Raw genomic sequence first — 14717 nt, 5'->3', positions numbered from 1 at the left:
CATGAATAAAATGTGGTATATTCATATGATATAATATTATCAGGCATTAAAAAAGAATTAAATATTAACACGTACTACAATATGATAAACATTGAAATTTTACACTTCAGGAAGCTAGTCACAGAAGACCTTATATTTTTTCATTTATATGAAATTCAATAGTAGGAGAATATAAAGAGAAAGAATATAGATAGATTAATCATATCCCAGGGCTGGAGGAGGAATGGATGGAGTAGAAATTAACTGCTAATGAGTACGGGGTTTCTTTTAGAGGAGATAAAATGTTTTAAAATGATATTATGGTGACGGTTGTACAACCTTATAATAAAAACATATTGAATTGTACATTTTAAATGGGTGATAAATTGTATGGTATGTGAATTTTATCTCAATAAATCTCAAAAAATCAATAAAAGATGAAGTATACATAAAATATTGCTTCTGAAAGCTAACAAAAAGTCAGAGTAGTGAATAGTTCTTAAACAGAACACAAAAAGAAAAAGATGGATAAATTTGCCTACAGTACATGTAAAAGCAAAGTTTCTGTTCATTACAGGAAGACTCATTATTATAAATCTCACGTTCACCTACAAAGCTGATATAATTTAAATGAAGATCTCAACAGAGCTTTCTGTGTATGTATGCAACTTAACAAGGTAATTCTAGTATTTATATGAAAGACCAAAGTATTATTGATAGGAAATTTTTGAAAAAGAACTAGGTAAGTGGGCTTAGCCTTTAAAATATCAATATTTATTACAATTCTATAAGAATTAAGGCAGCACGGTATTCATGCAGGAATAGACAATATTAGATACACAAAAGAAATCCCAGAAAAAGACCTATACATATGTGACTGAGATGGAATTACAAATCCGTGTACTCATTGTGGATAGGATGAACTATTTAATTAGTGGCACTACGAAAATGTTATTTTCATGGAAAAAAAAAGACACAATACACAAAAAGGAAAAAAAAAGAAAGAACTAAAGACAAATATGAAAAGAAAAATTTTTTAAATTTTAGAATAAAATGTAGAAGGCTGTTTTTATGGTTTTGGTTGAAAAGTAGTTTTGTCTATGTGTTTGTTCTTAACATGAAAAAAAAAAAAAGCACCAGCACCTGTAATAAAGGTAAAACTGTGATAAATACAACTATATTCGAATAAAACTTCTGTTCATTAAAAGATATAAAGAATGTGAAATGTGAGCTGTAATGATATTTCCATAAAACACAAATAAAGGATTAGTCTCCAGAATATATAAATAACTCCTCTTAATCAATAAAGCAAATAATCCATTAGAAATAAAAATGTGATGATATTAATAGATATTTACCATAGGGGAAAAGAAGTTGCATTATCTGGAACAGAAAAGGATTAGAAACAAATAAAACTTTCCATCAACCAGAAAGTAAATAGTGTTGATACAAATAATGCCACTTGTTTTACAGTCATACAATGGACTACTATGTATGAAGGAGCCCTTAAAGAGTTGTTCAACTTTTTAAGAAGTGATGTAAAATACATGAAATATTCTTCATAGTTTAAAAATCTGCAAACCAATGTTTCATATCGTTTAAGCATATGTCATATGTAGTAAAAATATAAAAACAATCATAAGAAAACTAATCACCAAAATCAGAATAGTGGTTAATTCTGCTGAGACAAACTGATAAAAGGATCGGAGAGTGTTACATAGGAGTCTTCGATTTTGTCTGTGATATTTTATTCTGAAACAAATACGGCAAGCAATTCAGATCCAGTTAAGCTCAGTGTTGGACACAGCTGGTTACAACTAAATATGGTCTAATAATACAGTTTTTAATATGCTCTAAATATTCATAATAACAGTAATTTGAAAGGTCAGCATTGCTGTTGACCTTTGAAATCGACAATTGCGGATTGTATACTTGTTTCGCTGTTAAAATCTTACTTATAACTTAAGCGTCAGTCTCTGCATAACGGGGGCAATAACAACTTTGTGTGACTATTTTAAGAAATAAATAAGTTGAACACTGAAACATAAAATAGTATACACACCATAGTCAAAGACCTTTAAACAGTAAAACTTACATTTTAATCATGGTCACTAAAAAGTATATTTCCTTCAGTCGACTATACTTCAACCCACATCATCATTTAAAAAATGAAATACAGTAAAATAAGCTTATTAGAGATATTAAACTGGACATATTAGGTCATTGGTGATTCAGAAAGGATTCCATGAGGTCTAAGGGGCATCAATGGGAGCAAACGATCACATTAGACCTCATGTACCAAAGAGACATGAACCCTGTCAGCCTCCATGTCAGCCTCCACATCAGCTACCTGAGACAACTCTCTACATTACTCTACAAACACTCACCCAGAAGTTATTCTGCACTTGTCAGTGTTCAATTGGAAATACAAAGAAAATATACTTAAGAATTTACTGAACGTTTGAAAATGAAGATTTTCAGACTAAAAGATCAAATTTTAAATGCAAAACAGAATCAAATGTCATTTTTATTATAAAGGAGTTTAAAAAATGAACTTTGTAGGGAATCTGAAAAAAATCAGTAACACTGCTTGAATGCCACATCGATTACTTGTAATATCAGTGTAATTACTTGTAACATGAATGCATGCATGCCATATGCTTGTACAGAGCTCTCAAAACAGAACAAAACAAGAGTGTTCATAAAAAGGGTCACTTGATTTCCAACGTGTGTTTGGGAAACTAATTTAAAATATTGGTAATCATACAAGTCCAATGAATATATTCCTAAAAAAATGCTGTGCTATTTCCAGGTATTCAGATCAATCTGTCTCATGAAAACAAGTAAAAATTATGCAAAGCAAAATCTTAAAAAGCATTAAAGAATTCACAAGGTAGTGAGGAATTGCTAGGTCAAGCCCAGGACACAGCGAGAATCAGAAATGGAGAGGTAAACAGCATACCTGTATATCTAGGTTGCTTTTACCAAGGACATTCACAGATCCTGCAAATGCAGGCTATTGTATTAGCACTTTTCTGTGTGCTGGGTGCCAGGAATACAATGGTGACTAAGCCAGACAGCCCCGTCTGCCCAAGATATTTTTAGGACACCTCAGTAGTGAGTGTACTTGAAATATGAAGACACTCCCTTGTTTTGGCTCTAGATTTCATAATACGAAACACAAGCAGATGCCTAAAAAAAGAAAAAAAAAATGGGTAAGCTCAACAGAGAAAGGTCAAAATCTACAAGGGCAGGTTGAATTCATCTACATTTCTGCTGCAAAATAAAAATGTCAAGTCAAAATACAGAATGGGGAAAAACATCCCTGAAACATGGGAATGGCCTAGTACATTACCCTGGCCAAAGGCTACTGTTTCACTTGAATATTTAACTTGAAATGGCAGACCTTCGGTACAGGGTATCAAAGTTTCTGGCACTGAATAACTGCTTAGTATTGTCATCTGTGTCTTTGACCGTACGTGAAATTAGGGTACTTCACATATACTTCAAGGCAAACTATTCTAAACTCTTAGGTGTTTATCATTAATCAGATACTCCAAGAAAGCAGAGAACAAAGTCTTCCATAACTTTCAGACTGAGATGAATTTGATCTGATCAGAAATGTATTGGCTCCTGCAGAAAAGATGAGACCTAGGCTGTGTTCCTTACATTTGCAGAAAATTTCTTTTCATGACCCAGCAGTCCTATGTTCCTCTTTCTTTCTCCTTAAAAGCTCTATTAATAAGACAAGAACCTCTTGAGACCCAGCAAGAGAAGGATTATCAAACAACTCTGTTTGCTAAAATCATAAGGCAGATGACGTTATCACATTGGCTACAAGTAAGCTACTCATAGTAAAAATATATCAAGTCATGATGGAAACTTTGGAAAGCTGGCATTGAAAATGTACAATGCAGTATTAATGGCTATTTTACCACAAACTTAGTTCTTTCCAGTACTAGAATTGCTCATACTGTTAAAAGTTAGACATTTTAAAGATATAGAAAGATGAACTCTATAAGTTCCCCATGGATGTCAATTATGACTGTGACCCTGGCTGTTTGTACTCGTATAAGCTTCTCCAGTGTTGGGAGTTTAGTTTCCTAAACTGTAGAAGAATAGGTCAAGATAAAAAATGGCTTTTAATTCTTCTTTGGTAATAGGCAATATCCCAAGGAAAAAAAAAACCACACACATTCTTACATATTTATATAATTATGTATGCGTGTAATTTCAGAGAGTTCATGGATTCCCTGGAGTTCACGTGGGAGCCCTACAGAGCTCCCTGGACACCAGGCTAAGAACTTCTGGCTGTTCCTATAAGCAGCCTGAGGTGACCTCTGAAAATGGTTCCCTACTCACTTGACCCAAAAAAATCCCATAAAATCATGCAAATCAAATCTTCAAATTTTCATGTTCACTTTAAGAACACTTGTGAAACTGCCCAGGCCATCAAGGGTATGCATATCCGAAAAGCCACCAAGTATCTGAAAGATGCCACTTTACAGAAAAAAATGTGTGCCATTCCCTCATTACAATGGGGGAGTTGGTAGGTATGCCCAAACAGTCGGGGAGACACGGGGACCAAAAAGAATGCTGAATCTATGCTGCACATGCTTAAAAATGCAGAGAGAAGTGCTGGACTTAAGGGTTTAGATGTAGACTCTCTGGTCACTGAGCACATCCAGGTGAACAAAACTCCCAACATGCAGCACAGAACTGACAGAGCTCATGGGCGGATGAACTTGGCTGCAAGCTCCCCCTGCCACACAGAGATGATCCTCACCAAACAAGAGCAGATCGTTCCTAAACCAGGAGAGGAGATTGCACAGATGGAAAAGTTATCTGTCCCAGAAGAATCTGAAGAAACAAAAACTTATGCCCCGGGAGTAAATTGAGCATTAAATAAATGTTAATAAAAGTAAAAGTAAGAAAAAGGAAGAGGAAGAAGAGAAGGAAAGGAAAGGAAAGGAGAGGAAAGGAGAGGAAAGGAATGAGCTTCTGGGTCAGGCAGTCTCAAAATGCTCTCAGTCTAAGAACAGTTGCCTCTGTAAACCAAGCCCTCCTCAGTGAGCCTTGGTATAAAGGAGTAGGATCTCTTACTGGGCAAATCCTCAAAATACTAAGGAAGACCCACAGCTAAACTAACAATGCAGCCCTTTGAATTTATAAGAAAAAGGGGCATTTGAGATGGTATTGGACAGTTCCTTTTCATTTACTAGTCATCCCTTTTTGTAGACTATGAACGACCAATATGACATATTGTGTTTGAAACCTAGGTAAGTGTAGGCATTCATATTTCTTTAATTTTGTGAGGATATTATGACTTGTAGTTGGGGTATCATAGACGAAGATCCATTTCTACTTCTTATCTTGTGTTACTGTGCACAAATATTTAGTTACTATTTCAATATCTTTATTTATAAAATGGTAATAATAGGGCCTATTTATTTCCCTGAAAACCTGTGCAGATGGGGCCTGATGTGTGTAAAAGAACTAGCAAGACTGCCAGACCTCTTAGGTGCTAGGTAAATGACAACTGTCATCTGGAAAGTGATTAGACAAGGTACAATATGGCACTGTTTCTCAAACTTTAAAATATATGTTTATTTTGCCATAGCCACAGATCACCCATTTAATATTTTTCTTCAGATTTCACTTTCTTAAAAAAATATAGCCTTTGTCAAAATATGTTAACCAAAAAATAACAAGTTTAGCGTGCTTGTTGTTCTTCTAACACATTAAAATAAAGTCATGTTTAATAAAATTTTTAAATTGTTACTGTGAAGCTGAAAATTATTTTGAAAACTATGCTCTGGCAAACATGTAGCTATGAGAAGCCACTAAACCTTAGCTTAAATTACACCTAATCTATATTTATTATTTTCCCTGGCCAAGAGCAAGACTTGAGCCAAGGTGGTTGGAGTTTTGAAGTTGGAAAGAGAAGGAAATGCCCTGCGGAGGCCAGGTAGCAATACCTTAGGCATCCGATGTTCAGTCAGTGAGTTACAGACCCTGAAGGCTGTGAGCAAAGAAGGACGAGAGAAGGAGGCCAGGACAGAAGATGCTTGTATTTAAGTGATCTCAGTTCCAGAAGTGGACTAGCTTGTGTCGTTTTTTTAGTTTGTAAAAGCTGCGTCTTTATTTAACGGCTGAACTATTTTAAAGCTGGTAAAAAGTAATAGATAATTCATCACTTAAAGTAGAAACAAAAACAATGCTAGCTTGGTCAGGATAATAGCTTGAAAAGCAGAAAAACTGGGTCTTTGATGATGATTTAGTGATGGAAATCTTTTATAATGTACCTCTGTTTAAAAGCTAAGTGCAAGGTTATAATTCCATAAAGGATTTGGGAGACCATTAAAACACTGCTTATCTATTAGCCAATATTGACCCTAGAGCTGCCCAGAGCAGTACTTATCCAGCATGTTTCTGTATAAAAAATGAAAAAAAAAGAAAAGAAAAAAAAAGTCAATAATCAAGGCTGGAGACAAATCACATCTCATTAAAGCCAGATAACTAAAACTCAGTGGTGCAACTTTTATTAACTTAAAATGTACACACACACACACACACACACACACCCTTATTGTACTACTTTAAGCTACATGTTGGAGAAACAAAGACATCTATCATTCAACAGACCTCTTTTTTTATGCCTACTTTGCCCCAGATACTTGTTCAAATGACTTGGCATAGAGAGTAGAAAAGCAATTTGGAAAATAAAATGAGTACTAAAGTGAAGTCCTATATGCTCCAGTTTGAACAAAACAAGTTTATTAAGCACCTACTGTATGCTAAAAATTGTGTCTTTTTCTTTACCTTAGTTCTCTCTTTCCATCATATGGGAGCCAGTGCAGCCTAGAATTAAATGTTTATCTTTTGAGGTAAACAGATCTAGATTGGAACTCTGAATCTGCTTCTTAATTAGGTACATGCACCTGGATTTTTCTAATCTATGCAGAGTTTCCAAGTTGCTTTTCAACATCCTGCTATTAAAACCACCATGGTATAGAAATAAAGGAAATACAAATGCAATGGTGAAAGATTGGGCTAAAAGGTTGTTCTGACTGATTTTTTGGAGACTTTGGAAGCCAAACAATTTTAAGTCACAAGAGTCCTTACAAATCAGGTTGGGGTAGGCAGGGCTGTGGCAACTGAACTAACAGTGAACTAAGAGCACACAGCATTAGAAATGACTCTTAATAACAGTATTCAACATATATTTAAATAATGCTATTTTATTTCCACTAAAAGCTTTCCCTCCTGTCTTCTTGTTTTGACCCAGTACCACTTTAAGAGCCTATTAAAGAAAAATGACAGATTCCAAGGTCCAAGTGCATCAAGAGTAGTAGTTTCTCTAATCTTGCCCATGCTGCTTTACATTCATTAATGGAAAACATTTTACCTAAGTGTCAAAAATGCCAATAGCCTCTGCTGAACTCTAAGATCTCATGTCAGGATGAGAAATCTCTTGAAGGAAACATCCTGCATTACCTTCTTGTTATCAAAAAACAATGGCTTACCTAAGGACTAGGATGAAAATTTACATCTATAAACATCTAAACATTTTGAACACTCTGGCGAGCATTTACAGGTTTTGAAAATACTGCTTTCCAATGCAGCGACACCAAAGAGGAAAGCATAAATATAGTTATAGAAAATGTCAATCCAGAGGACTCTATTTAGGTATCCTAAAAACATTCCATTCTCACTACTTAATCCCCCTTGTGATTTTTTAAAATAAATTTCCTAAAGAATATTTGCTTTATTGATGCATACATGTCTTTTAAAAAGACTTTAGATAGATCTTTTAGACAATACAATGAAATAAATACAAATGGAACTTCATATGCATATATAAACTTTCATTATATATAGATAGGAAAACATCTAAAGTCAGATAATTTCTCAGGAAATTTTCCTAGATACACATATCAAATATCTGTATTTAACTTACCTCTAAGTGCCTTAGCTGCTGCACATAACGATCTAGTCCAGACTCTGTATTTCTGCTAAAGCTGCTCTTCCAATTGTCCCTACCCTTTCTCTGCTCTTAACAATAGCATTTTTCAACAATCCTTTTATTTTTCCCAATTTTGTTTTCTTTTCCCAATAATGCATGATCAATATAAAATAAAGAGAAAGTGAAAGTATTTCTAGAGATAAAAGCTCAGAGATAATTGCTATTACAAGTTCAGAGTTTTATTTTCTCCTTGCTCTCCCCAAAATATAGATGTAAATATATATGTGTATGCATATATACTCTATATGATATGTAATATTTGATACATAATGCGAACACACACAGAGTTATATATACTGTTATAAAATCTGTTCTTATTCAACTGTACATCCTAGATATCTATATTAATCAAGACTCTTTCAGTTCCAAAGTACAGAAGAAATCCAAACAAGCCAGACAACCATAACTTCCCCCAACCCCAAAAGGCTTTTTCTGTTCATACAGTAAACATTATTTAGCTCTCTACCTATAAAAATTCCAGGAGTTGAGCTATTTAGCTTTAAGAACAGCTGGTTCTGGATATTATTCAAATGCAGTTATCAAGTTTCTCATCTCTACTATTATATCTCCGCTAGTATATCTCTACTCTCTCTCCATCTTTTAATTGTTTTTGTTTATTTGCTTTTGCATTTGTCTTTTTTTATTTGTCTCATTATTTCCTCCTAAAAATAACCTTTTCCCTGTATTTGGGGGAGGGAGCATCTTTCCCTACAGTTCTGGGAGAACATCCCGGAGTGGAATTCAGTTTGAGACCTTGTCCGTCCGTGTATCTGTTGTTATAGCCAAGAGGATGGAGAATTCTACGGGCTATCTTATGGTAGGGAAAGAGAGACAGTCCCACCTGAATCCCAAAGGAAGTGATGTTAGGGTAAAACAACAGGAAAAGCTCATTAATCATCTCTACATCAATACATAAAGTTTTATCTAATTTCATTTGAGTTAGGGAGAAAACCAAGGCTGATGAAAGTGAGAATGATGTTTAAGAGCAAGAACAACGCATGAGATCCAGGGTATATAATACCGGGGTTCCTGAAACTTTTTCTTGCTTTTTAGAGAGGAGTGTCTGAGGCTTGGTGGTCTTAGCAACTCGCGTGGAGTTGATCTGCTGGGTCAGGGTATCCCAGAACCAGGGGTGGGGAATACTACAATTTTGTAATCCCATGTTTTATTTATTGTTGTGCCAATTGGCCCACTAGAGGATTAGTGATACAGGTTGGGTATGTCCCATTGTACCTTGAAATAGCTGAATGCTATTCTTTTTATGGTTATATCATTATTTATTTACCTTCTACTGAAGGATATTCAGGCTCATTTTGCTACATTATTCTTTGTAACGATTCATAATCATGCAATAAATACCATCATTCATGCATCTCTGTTAACTTCTACGATGATTTTATGAATACAAATTCCTAGAAGTAAAATTATTCAAAAAATTTTATTCCTTTTTAAATACAAGATTAATTTCTTCCTCCTTTATAAACTTTACCTTAAGTCATGAAGACCACACCAATAATTCTATTGCACCTAAAATTGTAATGTTTTCCTAATATTCTCTTTCATGTTTACTCATTTTATAAGTTTATTGTGTGTTCCTATTATGAGTCTGGCTCTGTGCAAGGTGCTAATGTAATTACAAAGAAAAATAATCCATGGTCTTCATTCCTTACAGAGAGTAATTTAGTCAGGTAGAAAGATAGGAGGACAAGTAATTACTATTTGGTGTGATTTGTGCTATAGGAGGGGTGAGTGCAAGTGCTTTGAGAGCAAAGATATACTGACTTTCCAGAAAGAGGAAGAAAGTCTTCATGCAGAAGTAATAGGTTCTCTCCAACAAATGGTGATAGAACCGGGCATCCAAATGCAAGAAAATGAACCTAGACATAGACTTTACAGTTTATGAAAATTAAAACAAAATGGATCATAGACCTAAATGTAAAATGAAAATCTATAAAACTCCCAGAAGATAACATAGGACAAAAACCTTGATGACTTTGTGTTGGGTGATATCTTTTATGATACAATACACAAGACATACCATGAAAGAAATAATAATAAGCTGGACTTCATTAAAGTCTGTGAAAGAAAATATCAAGAGAATTAAAAGACAGGCCACAGACTGGGAGGAAATATTTGCAAAAGACATATCTGCTAAAGGACTGTTATCCAACAAATATAGAAAACTCTTAAAAGTAAGCGATAAGAAAACAACCTGTTTAAAAAATGGGCTGAAGGTCTTAATAGATACTTCACCAAAGACAGATATATGTCAAATAAGCATATGAAAAGATGCTCAATACAAATTAAAACAACAGTGGCATACCACTACATGTGTATTAGAATGGCCCAAATCTAGAACACTAACAACACCAAATGCTGGTGAGGACGTTAAGCAACAGAAACTCACATACATTACTGGTGGAAATGAAAAATGATAAACATTTTGGAAGACAGTTTGGGAGTTTCTTAAAAACTAAACATTCCTACCATATGATCTAGCAATTGTGATCCTTGGTATTTACCCAAAGGGGTCAAAAAGCTATGTCCACACACACAAAAATCTACACATAGATGTTTATAGCAGCTTTATTCATAATTGCCAAAACTCTGAGGTAACCAGAATTTATCCATTTATATACTGAAGATGTCCTTCAGTATATAAATGGATAAACTGTGGTACATCTTGACATTGGAATATTATTCAGCACTTAAAAAGAAATGAGCTATAAATTCATGTAAAGACCAGAGGAAACTTAAACACATATTACTGAGTGAAAGAAGCCAACCGGAATGTCTACATACTGTATAATTACAACTATATAACATTCTAGAAAAGGCAAAACTATGAAGACAAAAAAACACTAGTAAAAAAAATCAGTGGTTGCTGACAAGGGAGTAAGGGTGGAGAGACAAACAGGCAGTGCACAGAGGATTTTTAGGGCAGTGAGAATGCTCTGTATGATCTTATAATGATGGGTATATGTCATTATACATTTGTTGAAACTCATAGAATGTACAACACGAAGAGTGAACCCAAAGAGTCTAAGGCCATATCACCATGAACAAACCCAATCCCATCTGATCTCGGAAGCTAAGCAGGGTCGGGCCTGGTTAGTCCTTGGATGGGAGACCACCTAGGAAGACCAGGTGCTGTAGGTGTAAAAAATAAAAAAAAATAAGGGATTGTAAACTGACAAGGTCCTTGCAATCTGTGAGGTCAACCAAGGGTCGCCTCGCGCCCCGCCTCAAAAAAAGAGTGAACCCAAAGATAAACTATGGACTTTGAGTGATGTGTAAATGTAGGTTTATCAGTGGTAAAAAAAAAAAAATATATCATTCTAGTGAGTGATGCTTATAATGGTGGAGGCTATGCATGTATGGGGGCAGGAGGTATATAAAACTCCTCTAAAAATTGTCTTTAAAAAAGAAATATGAGATTTGATTCCAAAAAATAGGAGGAAGAGGAGTGTAAGCATTCCTAAGTAGAGGGAACTCCACACGCAAAAGCACTATGGTCATGAAGGGAGAGTGTATTCAAGACTCTTTAGGGCACTGGTTGTGATAGGAGCAGCTGGTGCCTGGAAGGACTGTCAGATAACATAAGGGAAAATTCTAATCACCCTAACATTTGAGACTCACTGCTCTTATGTTCTTATTTCTTATTCTCCCCAATAAACTGCAAACTTTTGAGGACAGGTACTATATTTTATTAATTTTGTTATCCTTTATACTTCGTGCAGTGCCTGGAATGTCTATGTGAACACACACATACACCTTCAAAAATATACAAGCGAATGACTCAACTTGTGATTTGTCTTCTCAAAGTCACAGCTTTTTCTTTTGAATGAAATATTTGAATTTAGAAATTTTCTATTAATGTACCTTTTTTTGATTGCATATAAAATGGAAGAAAAATCACCTATAATCTCCGTACTATAATTGGTGCCTCTCTCTCTCTCACACACACACAAACACACACAGCACACAAATTATAATTTTGCTTTCTAATCTGCCTTCTTTTTTCACTTCCTTGACATGTTCCCATATCATTATAATCAACCCCACTGTGATTTTTTAAATAACTGCTACCTCTGTAGTTATATACCTGAATGGTTTCCACATTTTTGATGTTTGAAACTGATGTATCCACCTCAACTGCAACCAGTCTTGACTAAACAATTGTCATTTTTTCAGCCAGACTGTTGTAAAGTGGTCCCCACTTCCAACATTGTTCCCCTACCCACATGTATGGTGTGATCTTATGAAAACAAAAATCTGTTCGAAACTCTTTAAATGTAGAATAATATACAAATTCTCCATTACAGGCCCCCTGCAATATTGTGCTTGCTTACCTCTGTCTCTCCTCTCATTTCAGCCATCCTGGTGGTCAGTCTCTGTGTTCCTGCCACACAGGCCACATATCAGTTTCTCAAAAACACCAAGCTCTTTCCCACCCCAGGACCCTCGTACAGGGCCACTCTCTGCCTGGAATGCCTCTTTTTCCCCACTGTTCCCTCGGCTGACTTCTCATCTCTCAGTTCTTGCCTCCAGTGCCTCCTGAGAGGTTGCTCCCTGATCACCCTAGGTAGCTCTTCTTCCACTAATGACCTACATAATGACAACTGGTAAACAGATATTCATGTGTTGGTTTACTTATTTATTGTACGACTCCTCCATTAGAATACAAACTTCGCAAGGGTAGGGATTTTTCCTGTTGCATTCATCGATAAATATCCAAAAATTAATACAGAGTTTGGCACCTGGTGGGCTTTCAAAACACAGACTATAAAGGAGATGTTAAGGGGAGGATTAAGGCGGTGGTTCTCAAATGCCGTACCAGCACCAGCACTATCAACCATTAACACCAGCTGAGAACTGGTTAGAAAGGCAAATCTCAGGCCTCAAATTGAATTACTGTTATCAGAAGCTCCTGGGATAAAGCCCAGTCATCTGTTTTTTTTAATAAGCCTTACAGGTGATTCTGATATTCCCAGTTTGACAACCACTGTTGTAAAGTATTTGTTTAGAAACAGAAACATATGTATTTTGTTTAAGTTTCCACAGCCAAAATTTCTTAGAATGTGAACCTTAAATGTTACTGAAAGTAATCTAACATGTCATTGAGAAAAAAGGTCCAAAAATAATTTTTAAAATATATTAACAATTAGTGATAGTTCTGCTTATGTTAGCTTTTAAGATTGTAAAACATACATTTTTTATGAACATTAAGTATAATTATGCAGCACATATTTTTTCCTGAAAAGAGTCTTTAAATGGAAAGCTACTTTCATACTCAGATGGCTGAGTATTAATTCAGTTAAGATCAGGTAGAACTATAGAAAAATTGCATTTACTACTTCTCTCAAGATGGTTCAAACAATGAGTTGATCTAGATGATTTATCACTTTGACTTTGAGGTAAATTTTTCCCATACTAATTTTCATTATTTTATTTAAGGGGAATCATTCATTTTTCACATTTGGAGTATTCTATGTGAATAAGATGGTTTCTTGAGCAACACAGTATCAATGGGGTTACAAAGAAGATAGGAAATTAATCACTGAAGATGAGATTTCAGACTGGATCCAAAATACCTGAGATACCTGACCTACATAACTGGATCAAGTGCGGCTCTGAATACCATCTAATAAAACATATATCCACGGCAAGAATAAGAGTTATGAAGCAAGTGTAACTATTCTTTTAAAAAGTTAAAAGGGAACTAAAGAAAAAAGAGAAAAAGTATTAATTGGATTTCTATAATATAATAAGCGTTGTACTAGTGCTGTTTTTAAACTTTTATTATTCCCATTTTTTATTTACTCTAAATAAAGGTTTTCCGGTTTGCCTAATGAAAACCAAAGCCAAATCTTTCTAAGTAGAATAGTCTTCGATGGAACACAGACTGGTGTTTTATTTTTAAATAAATGAGCTTTACATTTCCTTTTCATGGGAGTAATTTACAGAAAATAAATCAGGATATACCTTTCCTGCTCACTGATTTTTATATTTTAAATACTATATAAAGAATCTTTTAAGTATGTTTTCTTCTTAAAGAAAAGAACACTTATTTTTATGTCAGTGATTATCCATTCTAAGTAATCTAACCTTGAATTCAGATTTAAAAATTGAACCTTTCATCTCCAAAGGGAAACTGCTGACATTTTTAAACAAAGAAATTAAAATAAAGCCTTCCGATGGGACAAAATTAATTTCCTATCACCTTTAAAACCAGGAAAAAATAAAAACGGCAGGCTGAAACCTTTTGTTACCTAGCTTAGATCACAGTGAATTTCATAGTTGTATTAGTTGTTTAACATTTAATGCTAAGAGATATACTACAAGTTCAGATTTTTTTCAGAATTTTCTACTTTGAATTATTTACTAAAAAATCTTGTATAAAAATAATTCTTAAGAACATTTAAAAAATAAGTACTTTTCAAGTAATTTTATTTTATATATTTTTCAATCAAGAACTTATTTAGAGTAGAATTTCTGAATAACTATTTCAGTGAAACATATTCAAATGCATTTAAAACAGTCAAGACTTCAGAGGCAGCATTTGTTTTTCAAGTAAGATAAACACTGATACTTAAAATATAACAATATAGATCATATATTTATTTTTAAAAATAAATTTCTAATGTTTTGACATAACAGATAAACTCATCCCCAATTCTAAAATCAATATCAATTATTCTTAATTGGCTTT

General features: G+C 34.3%; 1 protein-coding gene and 1 pseudogene across 2 annotated transcripts in view; one reads left to right on the top strand and one right to left on the bottom strand.

Annotated features, from left to right (window-relative positions):
* The window catches only part of ANO3 (anoctamin 3), a 331395-nt gene that overhangs the window by 115246 nt on the left and 201432 nt on the right, over window positions 1–14717 (bottom strand). The gene's annotated exons all lie outside the window — the stretch shown is intronic.
* LOC120609557 (uncharacterized) lies at window positions 11046–11164 on the top strand (annotated as a pseudogene).

This window comes from Pteropus medius, unplaced genomic scaffold (assembly GCF_902729225.1).
Source record: "Pteropus medius unplaced genomic scaffold, Ma_sr-lr_union100, whole genome shotgun sequence".
NCBI lineage: Eukaryota > Metazoa > Chordata > Mammalia > Chiroptera > Pteropodidae > Pteropus > Pteropus medius.
The sequence above is the reverse complement of the archived record's forward strand: the minus strand, read 5'-3'. Positions and strand labels throughout refer to the sequence as shown.